We start from the raw sequence: 11,710 nt of genomic DNA, 5'->3' as shown, positions 1-11,710 counted from the left end.
GGTTGCTGCCACTCCCCGACCCTCCGTGTGGCTTTCTCCTTCATGGTAGCAATTATACCTCCTTCACCATCTAATATTTTCAATCTTATTTACCTAAGTCTTATAGTTCAACCTGTTCTTTTTATTTGCTCTGCTCTGGCTTTCCAGAGACACCCCCACACACACACACACATAAACACGCACATCTCTCCCACACCTCCCGTGGGCTTGTCCTGCAGAGGTGATGGTTTCTGTCAGTCTAGGGCAGTGGTCGGCAAACTGCGGCCCCTTGAATGTGGCTCTTCCACAAAATACCACGTGCGGGCGTGCATGTACAGAGTGATTGAAACTTCGTGGCCACACTCAAGGGGCCAAAGAGCCACATGTGGCTCGTGATCCGAAGTTTGGCGACCACTGGTCTAGGGCAATGGCAAGAATGCAAGTTCTCAGGCCTGAAAGGTGTGCCTTGTATTCTACCTTGGCCACTTACCAACTCTGGCTTTGAGGGATTTTCTTTCTTTTAAAAAATATATTTTTAATTGATCTTAGAGACGAAGGGAGAGGAGAGAGAGAGATAGAAACATCAAAGATGAGAATCATTGATCGGCTGCTCCTGCACACCCGCCAACTGGGGATCAAGCCCACAAGCCCAGGCATGTGCCCTGACCAGGAATTGAACTCTGAGCTCCTGGTTCATAGGTCGACACTCAACCACTGAGCCACACCAGCCGGGCTTGAGGGAGTTTCTGACCCCCTCTAAGAATCAGTTTCCTTGTCTCTCATTCTATTCTCATTGCACTCTGGTGCAATGATTCATTGGGGTAAATGTTCCATTCGTTCCAAAAATGTCCTTTCTGAGTGATTGACATGCATTGAGCATCAAGCGTTGCATCCCTACCTTCCGTTTAGTAACTTACAATGAAGCAGGCCAGGTGCCTGACACAGAGGAGGTAAATGTGTGGTCCCTCCTCCCTCTCCACAATGGGAAAGGTCTCTTTATCTTTATTTCACTGGAGAGTTTCCGTCTCTCTGGTTTCCCAGGAACACGCAGTCTCTGGTCTGGTTTTGCAAACTAGCAGATCCCTCTGCAGATGGCAGGCCTGATCAGAGAAGTACACGATGGGTACAAAGTCACATGGCAGGGTGGTGGGTGGGTGACAAGGATGGCACCAAATGGCGTTGGAAGACTCTGTTTCCCCTCCCCTCCCCGGCCCCTTTCATCTCACAGGGTACCCCAGGCCTTGCTGTGCTCCCAGGCCACCTCCCATCTCCTCCATCCTGGTGTGCCTACCTTTCTCTTGCTTACACCTGCTCAAGTAAAAAGGAGAATTGATTAATTGTGTATCTGGGACACCCCAGGGCAATTCAGGCATGGCTGCATCCAAAGTCCAATCAAGGTCTTCAGGGCACTCTCCATCTTGTCTCTCTTTTCTGCTTCCCTTTCTCTGTTGGTTTGAGTCCACAGCTGACCTTCCCCATGTGGCTAGACAGGTGTCCTGTGGCAGCCCCAGATTCTGTTTTCTACACAGTTACTACCACCATAGGAAAGACCATCTTTCCCAGTAGCTTTTATGCAAAAATCCAGGGGAGGCCCCTGATTGGCCCTGCCTGATCACATGCCTATTCCGGAATGAGTAGCTGTGGAGGTAGGAATGAGTGCCTATCTTTGGCAGGGTCAGCTCACCAGAACCTCACAAAATGGGTTTCCTACTGGAAAGAGGGATGTGTTGCCACAAGGGGAGGGCTATGAGACAAAACAAAAATAGCAGGTATTGCCTGTCGAAGCCCTGACTTCCAACCCAGCACTGTGCCCACAGCTTCTGACCACGATGCCTGGGTCTCTTGTTCAGAGAAGCTACAGGGAGGAAAGAGCATGGTTGTTGGGGTCAGGAGGATCTGGGTACCGACTGAAGTTCTGTGCCAAGAACCGTGGGTATAGAACTGTGTGACGCTGATAAAATTCCCCAGCCCGCCGGAAACCCAGTTTCCTCATCTATGAAATGGGGATAACAGTTCCTACCTCACAGACTCACAGGTTTAAACAAGCCAGCTACCAAGTCCAGCGCTTGCATGGAGGAGATAATTAACCTGCCCCTGATCTCCTTGCCTTTGGTTCCTGACCGGCAGCTTGGCTCGTGGGTGCCAACGCCTGCACCCAGACCAGATCGGTCTGGACTTGAGGACCCTCCTACTCCTTCTGCCTGGACGGAATTTGCAGAGGGGCTCACTCTGATCCAGTGCAGAAGGTCTTGTCAGGAGAGGGTGCATGTGGTTTGCGTTTGTTTGTTGTTTCCATCCTGATAATAAATGTGCAGGTTTTACACTGTCACAGAACAAATAGAACCTCGACATATGGGCCTCTATTTATGTGCTTGATTTAGTGAAATATGTTTCATGTTCCATTATCTTTCAATGGCTAAGAGCACTAAGTTTTTCAGGGACCTGCCTGCCTGTCCTCCCTTTCCTCCCTCCCTTCCTCCCTCCCTTCCTTCCTTCCTTCCTTCCTTCCTTCCTTCCTTCCTTCCTTCCTTCCTTCCTTTCTTTCTCTTCTCTTATCTGTTCTCTGTTCTCCTCTCTTCCCCTCACCTCCACCTCCTATCCTCTCCCCTCCTTTCTTCCTCCTCCTCCTCCTCCTCCTCTTCTTCTTCCATATATATATATAATTTCAGAGAGGAAGGGAGAGGGAGAGATAGAAACATCAATGATGAGAGAGAATCATTGATTGGCTGCCTCCTCCATGCCCCCCATTGGGGATTGAGCCTGCAACCCAGGCATGTGCCCTTGACTGGAATTGAACCCGGGACCCTTCAGTCCACAGGCTGACGCTCTATCCACTGAGCCAAACCAGTTAGGGCTTCTCCTTCTCCTTCTCCTTCTCCTTCTCCTTCTCCTTCTCCTTCTCCTTCTCCTTTTTTCCTTCCCCTTCCCCTTCCCCTTCCTCTCCTCCTCCTCCTCCTCCTCCTCCTCCTCCTCCTCCTCCTCCTCCTCCTTCCTCGCCCTCCTTCTTTCTTCAACAAATGCTCTCTTAGCTCATTCTGCCGGGCTCTGGGCTAGAGGGTGGGGCCTGGTATGAAAAGATGGACATAGTCCTACTTCCACAGAGCTTACCGTCTTAGTGGGGAATTCAGATGTTAAATGATACAGTCATTTAAGGAAAACTGTAGCAGATGCTGGAAAGGAAGAACACATAAGGCTGTTGGAAAGGAGCGTGACCTTTTGGGGTATCCAGAAGGACTTTCTGGAGGAGGTGACATTTGAGCTAAGCTTCTTAGAATAGATGTGATGATCCCGTGAAGGGACTTGTCCTGGAGCTGAACGAGGGGCAGTTCCTGCAGCAGGGAAGGGGTATCATGCCTTCTAGGACAAGACAGAGGGCCAGAGTGTCTGGAGAAAACAAGGCTCTCAGGATCATAGCTCAAGGCCAGGGAGTGGACAGGGGCAGGATCATGCAGGGCCTACAGGTCACACTGAGGCTTTTGATCTCAATTCTAGAGCAATGGGACTACATAGTTCAAGGACAGCACTCTGCCGTAGAAGTGAGAGCTCTTACCAGGAGGTGGCACTTCAAGGTTTTGCTTATAATTTCCAACTTGATGAAGAGTTGTCCTTGCTTACAGTCACAGAGCAGGGAGTCGTGGTGTGGCAAGCTCATGGCATGGGAGCCGGTGTACACTCTGCTCTTATCCACTTTCCCTGGACTCCACCTCCAGACAATTGACTGACAATCCCTGTGGTTCCTCCTCCAACCCAGCCAAACTCCCTGCATGGCCCCACCTGCTCTGCCCCAGCTGATGTCTATGCCCACCCCACCCCACCCCACGGCTGCCCAGCTCTGCACGGCTTTATTGGGGCACGAGTCAGTCCCCTCTGACAAGATCTAGTGAATGAGAAGCCTTCACCTTTTTTTGACCTCGCTTTCCTACTTCTAGGAAGGTGCTGACTGACCTCGGCCAGGACATCGGTGTCCTATGTGACTGGCTAGGGGAGCGTGTCTGGCTTTCACTACTTGGTCCTAAATTGGCAGGAGGGGCAGAAATTAGGGAAGCCGGCAGTTATTGATCAAGTCCCGGCCGTTTGGGGCCGGTTGCTGCAGGGCTAGCGGTTTGGTTTCCTGGGCTGATTGCTGCAGGTTTCCAGTCGAGTTCTGTTTTCCTATGTGGCCGGACCGTGGTCTGTTAGCACATTCCGTCTCTCAACTTGACCGTCTCCTCCCTCACAGTCACACCTCGGTAGCCTTCCCACTGCTCTCCCTGCATCTATTCTGGCTCTCGGGGCTCTGCTTTACCACTTATTTATTTATTTACATATTTAAAAAATATATTTTTTTATTGATTTCAGAAAGGAAGGGCGAGAGAGAGATAGAAACATCAATGATGAGAGAGAATCATTGATCAGCTGCCTCCTGCACGCCCCACAGTGGGCTCGAGCCCTGTAACCCGGGCAGGTGCCCTGACTGGGGAATCGAACCGTCACCTCCTGGTTCATAGGTCGACGCTCACACCTGGCCAGGCTGCTTTACCGTGTGAACCACGCTGGCCTCCGTGGTGGCCACACTATAGGAGAGCTCCTCTAACCTTCTCACAGCCCTCCCCCTACGGCTGCCCAGGCACTCCGAGTAAAAGCCAGTCTCCTGCGTGTCCTGTCTTCTGGCCTCCGGAAAAGTCCACACATGCCCAGCTGGTTCCTCCCCCAGCGGCCTGCTCCCTGACCCTGGATCTCCATGCGGTGGCTCTTCAGCCTCCAGGGCTCAGATCAAACATCACCTGAATCTACCCAATCCTTGCGTGTTCTTTTCTCTAAAGCACTCCTCACTCTTCGAGGGGATCCTAGTGCTCTACTGCTTCCTTGTTTCTGCCTGTCTTCCCCCTCGAGAATATCATCTCCATGAGGGCGGGGACCACATCTGTCCCTTTTTACACAGAGTCCCCAGCCCTGGTGCTGAGATTGGAACCTGCTGAATCGTGTGTGTGTGTGTGTGTGTGTGTGTGTGTGTGTGTGTGTGTGTGTGCGCGCGCGCGCGCGCGCGCGCGCGCGTGCGCGCTCGCATTTTTAAGTGAGCTAAAAGGATTTGCTAATGCATTGAATGTGGGGGAAAGGAAGAGAAGAATCAAGAATGACCCGAATGTTTTGGGCTGAGCAAGCGGCAGGATGGTGTTGCCATGGTGTGAGCTGGAGGGAGACTGTGGGAGCAGCAAGCTGAGTGAGGGGGGACCAGGAGCTCTGTTTTGGACACACTGAGCTTGAATGGCCTGTTAGAACTCCCTCCACATGGAGATGTGGAGAGGCAGGTGGGGGCTGGAGCTCAGGGCAGGGGCAGCGGCAGCTTATAGGTGTGCTGGCTGGGTGAGCCCGAAGAGGAGGGGGACCAAGGCCTGCCCAGGCCTCTGCAGTTAGGAATTGGACAATGAGGGACGCCTAGCAAGGAAACTGAGAAGGAGTGGCCAGTGAGGTGTAGTTAATCTTCCTCAACTTCAGTTTCCTTGCAGTAACCAGGGATTATGGTTAATAGCCCTTCCCTCCTAGGGAGGGCATGAGGATCCTGGGCTATGTATTAACTGGGCTCAGAACAGTGCCTTGCGCGTAGTGAGCGCTCAGTAAAGGTAAGCGCTTTATCGCCGACCCTTCTGGGGAACTGCTCAACCTTGCCTGCTGGTCTTAGCTGGGAGGTGAGAGCTTCCAGGGGAGGGTGGAGCCCGTCTTGGCCAGGTTGTCCAGGCACCTGGCACCTAGGGCTGGCCAAGGCAGGTCACCAACCCAGCAGGTTTGTGACACAGGCGTGGCTCCCAAAGGGACAGAGCCTGGCTAAGAGGGGGAAAGGTTCAAGTTCTTGCAATTGTGCCATTAAACAGAAATGTGACCTCATTGTCTACTCCTGGGCCTCAAAGCCCTCTGGGATGCCCAGGGCACAGGGAATAAATAGATGCAGGTTTGCTTCGTTTCATTCTCCGAGAAATGGGGGTAGAGGCAAATATGTAAATCAGTGTAGGATCTAATGTCTTCAGGAGCCCCCTCCCCCCTAAGCACCCGCCCACCTACTGCACTCTAGTCCCATCAGGCAGAATACGAATGTCAGTAGGAGACAATAATCCTCCAATGGTGGCATTTCGGGGAGCACAGTTATCAGTGGGTGTTATGTTTAGGAGTGGGTGGAGGTGGCTGGAGGGAAACTTTCCAAGTCACTGTGTTCTGTCTGGGGCGAGATTAGTGCTGTCTCTATTTCCCATGAAAAAAGTCCTCCCAGGATCTCAAATCCAACTTGAGAAAGAGCTTTATATTAATGAAGTTGGCTCCTTTAATTCAGCCACAAAGCCCAAGCCTTTTGGAGCACTGCAGTATGAGCAAAGGCCCCTGGGATTGCTCATAGTCAGATACAGGGGGCAGATGAAGAAACCAAGTTTTTCAAGGCAGGGATGCCCTAAAATGCTGGGGGCAAGCAGTGAGGCCATTGGCAGCCTGGAAGAAGTGAGCTGGGCCAGCCTGGAGGTGAGGGAGGGCTTCCAGGAAGAGGCGGCGCCTGAATCCTGAGCGGTGGGTTGGATTATGTGAGTAAAAGGTGAATATGGGGGGGGGGGGCTCCACCATCCCTTACTGCCTCTGATTTTAAATCTTGGAGCTGCCAATCATATCTGGAAGAGGTGGTGTTCAAGCAAACTAACATAGATGAAAGGACTTTGAAGAGTTAAAAAACAACAATGGGACAATAGAAATACGATGCATTTTCGTTACCATTCATTATATTACAGTGTGGGAAGAATCTCTCGCACTCGGATCCTGGGATTGGATGTTGCTGGATTACCCGGAGGCAGGCAACACAGCAGGGGCACTGGGAAATGAAGAGTTCGGCTTCCGTGGATTTATCTAGAATTATGCAATCAGAAAACCCAGGAAGAAGCTGTTTTCATTTCGGCATCCATGCAGATTTTGTGTGTTGTGGTTTTTATTTTGGCTCATATTTGTGGGCGAGGGCACCGTCATTTTTTCCATGCTTTGACCTTGGAAAGGTTCTTACATTATCTTCAATTTTTAGTCACTTCTCATCCCTTTCCAAACAAGCTGCCAGACACAGTGTCCAGCCCTCCACTCAGCTCCCCAATCCCTTGTGCAGGTTGCGACCAGTGGGAAGCTCCTGGAATCGGAAAATCATATCACCGCTGTGGAAATGATGGCTATTGTGGCCTTGTGCTTAGCCGTGGGCTTTGTATGCATTGCCCACTTAATCCCCGTGACAGCCCTATTTGGGCAGTGATACCAGAGAACCTCGAGGCTCAGAGAGACACGTGACTTGGTTACGGCCACACTGTAAACCAGTTTTAGAAATGGAATTGAGCTGGAACCGGTTTGGCTCAGTGGATAGAGAATCGGCCTGCGGACTGAAAGGTCCCAGGTTTGATTCCGGTCGAGGGCATGTACCTGGGTTGCGGGCACATCCCCAGGAGGAGATGTGCAGGAGGCAGCTGATCGATGTTTCTCTCTCATCAATGTTTCTGACTCTCTATCTCTCTCCCTTTCTCTCTGTAAAAAAATCAATAAAATATATTTAAAAAAAAAAAAAGGAAATGGAATTGAGACCAAGTCTGCCTCAGTCTGCAGAGCTGGTCCTTGGCCATTCCTCAGGCTACCTTGTAGAGGCTAGGACCAGGGGCCAAAGACATGCTCTCATCTGAGTCTTCACTTTTCAAAATCATATGATCATGATAATGGGACCTCATCTACTTCCAAGTCCATATTGTCAGTCCTTTGGGGCTGCCCCCTCCTCTGGGGCTCTCAGAACACGATTTCTTCCCTTGTCTCTTCCGGCTTTAGGGGTTACCACTCTTACCCAGCACTGCCTGTCTCTGGGTGCCCAACATCCTTGTTTATTTCCTTGACTTGTAAGTAGTCCCTTCTTTGAAGTCAGCTGAACCATCTGAGTGAATTCTGTTTCCTGCTAGGGCCCTGATATAGAATATGTCCTTCCTTCCTTCCCTCCCTCCCTCCCTCCCTCCCTCCTCTCTCCATCTTCTTTCTTTCCTAAAGGGAGATCTTGGAACATGTTTGTGTGCAAATGCACATAACGGCAGAAAGGAGGAAAGGATGCTGCAGAGAAAAGCAGGGCCCTGGCTGAGGGGAGGCCTCCAGGCTGCTGGAGGGAGAGAGTCCAAGCAGAAGGTGGTTGGCCCTCGGCTGGGACAGGATGCCTCTTCTTTGGCTACAGCAGAGGCAGGCAGCATGGCACAGGGCAGGAGGGCTGGTAGATTTGGTCTGATGGCTCCTCGCTCCTCGGTGCAGGAGGAGGAGTGCAGGGCGCTTGGCAGAGATAGAAGAAGTATGAAATCGCCATCTCTGAGCACGGGAAAATGAGCTTTCTAGGAAAGGCTGGTCGGTTTGCCAGGCATGCGGAGTGCCAACGTGAGGTTTGTGGTCATGAATTTAAAGAACAAGCCACCAGGAGGGCTCTGTGCTCCTCTCCAGCGTCCCTCAGCTGCCCTGGCTCAGGCTGGGAGAGGCCGAAGGGTTGGGCTTTCCCGGGGCTGGGACGTAGCCAGGTCCCTAGGGTGGGAAAGGGGCACGTTTACCGAGGTCGTGGGCTGTGGAGTGACAGTCACGCTGCAGCGTGGACTCTACATGGGGTGAGGAGGAAGGGAAGGCCGTGAGCCCGTGACGGTGGAAAAGGTGATAATGACATGAATGGGAGGTTCCGATGAAGCACAGGGCAGGGGAAGCTGGAGGCCACAGCGAGAGTGTACGAGATTGGGAGATTGGGTGCAAGAAACCACGAGATAGGGGAGCGCATGGGGTAGCCTGTTGGCTTCAGAAGGGCAGGGACTTGAAAGTGGAGGAGGATACAGGGTTTGGAGAGGATTACGCACGTCTTCTCCTGCCCTTCCCTGGACTGGTTTCCCCTGCATCTCCCAGAGCAGTTCTCTCCCGCCAGGTGGCCTGAAAAAGCCCATGACATCATGGGTGTCTTCAGCCTACGGGCAAGAAGGCCATTTCCCCCCCTTGGCTCCTTCCTGGGACCTGGCCTAGAGCTCCTTCTGACCACACTGCACAGGTGGCGGCGATGTGTCTCCCCGAACAAGCAGCTCAGCCACTCAGGGGGCCGTATCCCTCCAGAGACCCTGGTTTCTTCGCCTGTGAAATGCAATCCATCATTTGTTTATTGAAATGCGTGTTCAACACTGTTGTGTCCCAGGCCCATTTTATTTCCTTTTTTTCCTGCTCAGCCACCCCTTTTACAGATAAGGAAATATAACCTCCGAGAGGCGAAAACCAGATTGTATGAGTCTATGTGAGTCCAAAAAGCTCACTATCCTGTTAGGGAAACAGGCGGGGAGAGAACGAAAAATACGTGATGTGTGCAGAGTTCTCTGGGACTGTGGACGCTAGAGAGACCAAGTCTGTTGGGGGGCAGTGCGGGGGCGTGTGAACCAGACCTATGGGAAGAGTGGAAGGCAGGGCGGGCAGTGGTGACAGCCTGAGCGAAGGCATGGTGACGTGACACTCCTGTGTGGCCCAACATTATCCAGTAAAGGGACCAACAGTGTGACAGGGTCCCTAACCTTGTCTGCAGTCCTGGGGTGCACAGATACCATAAGGGGGCCCACAAGCCCCCTGAGGTTGTATCATAATCGTGAGTTTCAATGTATTATTTTCTGGAGAGACACTTTTTATTTTCATCAGGCTTTTAAACTGGGACACAGGCTCCAAAAAACATTGAATAGCAAAGGAACTTGGAGAGGTCAGCAGGGCCAGGGAGTGAAGGGGTTCGAGACACTGCATTTGTAACAGGCTCCCAGGCAAGGCAGTGATCTGGGACCACATCAGGATTAACAAAGACAGAGAAAAACCCCAACTTCCTGCCCATGTCCTACTTTATCTGGCCCTTGCCCAGCAATCCCACGTCATCTCCAACCCCTGCTCTCTCTCATCACGCTGTAGCCACGCTGGCCTTCATGCTGTTCCCGGAGTGTGCCAAGTTGTTCCTGCCCCAGGGCCTTTGCACGTGGCGTTCCCATTGCCTGGAATGCCCCTTTCTGAGCGCTCCACATGGCTTGCTCCTTTTGTTTATTTAGATCTTAGTTCAATGATCTAAGAGTACTTCTTTGACCACTTCATCTAACGAAGCACCTTATCTCTCGGGAACTTGCTGTCACTATTTGCTTTTCCCCCTTGATAGTACTCACCGTGTTGACTTGTTAACTTTCTGTCTCCACTCTCATGTTGGTTACCATGACTAAGGACTTGGTTGCCTTCACTCTGGGCCTATCCCGAGCCTGGCACGTGGTAGGCACCCTTTTCATGTCTGTGAAGCGTGAAACATGAACACAAACATGCTTGCATGGCTACTGTGGTGTTGAGATACATGCAGGGGAGTCCACCCTAGGAAATACTGGAGGCGTCTGAGGCAGAGGGGAGGAAGGAGGGAAGGAGCCAACGTTCTGTGCTGAAGAAAGACTTAAGAAGCTGGAGCTGAAGTTGAAGTTAAGGATCAACACATAATAGATACATTCATTTAACCAGAAGAGAGTCACTCTGGAAAGTGGGAAGGAAGGGAACTAACATTAGTTCAATGGAGTAAGTAAGGTATATGGAACAGTGCCTGGTGCATAGTAGGTATTTATCAAATAAATAAAAAGAAATATGTTAAACTCTTACTTTGTGACCATCACTTTGCATAAGCATCTCCATTCATCCTCAAACATATGCTCGCCATCTTGCAAATGAGGAGAGGGACTGAGATGAGAAGATTTGTCCAAGTTCAGACAGTGATTCAGGGACAGAGCTGAGAACCCCAGACCCTCAAACAGCTCTGTTGAAAGTTGCAGTCACTGCATTGCCTGTCTCCCTTCCTCATAGCCCCTTTACCACCTAATATCCTGCGCATTCTACTTATTTGTTTATTGTCTGTCTTCTCATACCAGAATATAAATCCCTGGTTCTCTTCAGTACTCTTTCTCAGAGCCCAGAACACAGAGGCCTGCCACAAAAGTAGACAATGAATACTTCTTGAATGTGAAAAGGATGAATGAAGGATTCTTTTTTAAAAAAATCTTTGCATTCTGCATCTCTAGGAGGCAGTTCTGGAAATGTGTGGCTGAAGGGAAACCCAAACCCAGTCGAGGAGGCTGGAGTGCGTCTGAGATGAACTGGGAAGGAGAGCTGTGGCTTACTGACCGCTTGCAACAAATCAGAAGTAAGACTGTGTCCCCAGCAGAGGCACTGGCTGCATGGAGCCTGGCAGGAGAGCAGCCAGGGAGCTGGGGTTTGTCCAGTCTCCAGCACCGACACCATTGCCATGGTGGCATCGTAGGTGTGGATTCCACAGTCCGGCACTTGTCCTCCCACATAAAGTGGCCCTGGGGGGAAATGCGTTGGCCAGGCCCCCTGTGGCAATTACAAGCTTGATGCACAGACATAAATCGGCACTTAATCAGGACGTCTCTTGTGAATTGAGTGAGAGTGAATCAGTCGCTCAAGCCTGGGAGCTCTGGCTACTGAACAAATGAAGGTTCCCAACCAGCCAGGCTGCACTAAGGACCCTCCCACCTGACCTCCCGCTGTGCCAAGGCTCTTACTGTCAAGCTCGGCCCCCGACCTGCAGCATTAGTGCTGCTTGAGCCCTTGTTAGAACACAAATTCTCCGGCCTTGTCCTCAATTTACTGAACGGGGAACTCCGCGACCAGGGTCGGGCGCTCTGTATTAAGGGAGCACTGTGGGAGATTGTGATCCGCTGCCAAGTTTGAGAGT

Source organism: Myotis daubentonii, chromosome 16 (genome assembly GCF_963259705.1).
Source record: "Myotis daubentonii chromosome 16, mMyoDau2.1, whole genome shotgun sequence".
Lineage (NCBI taxonomy): Eukaryota > Metazoa > Chordata > Mammalia > Chiroptera > Vespertilionidae > Myotis > Myotis daubentonii.
Note: the sequence above shows the minus strand (reverse complement) of the source record.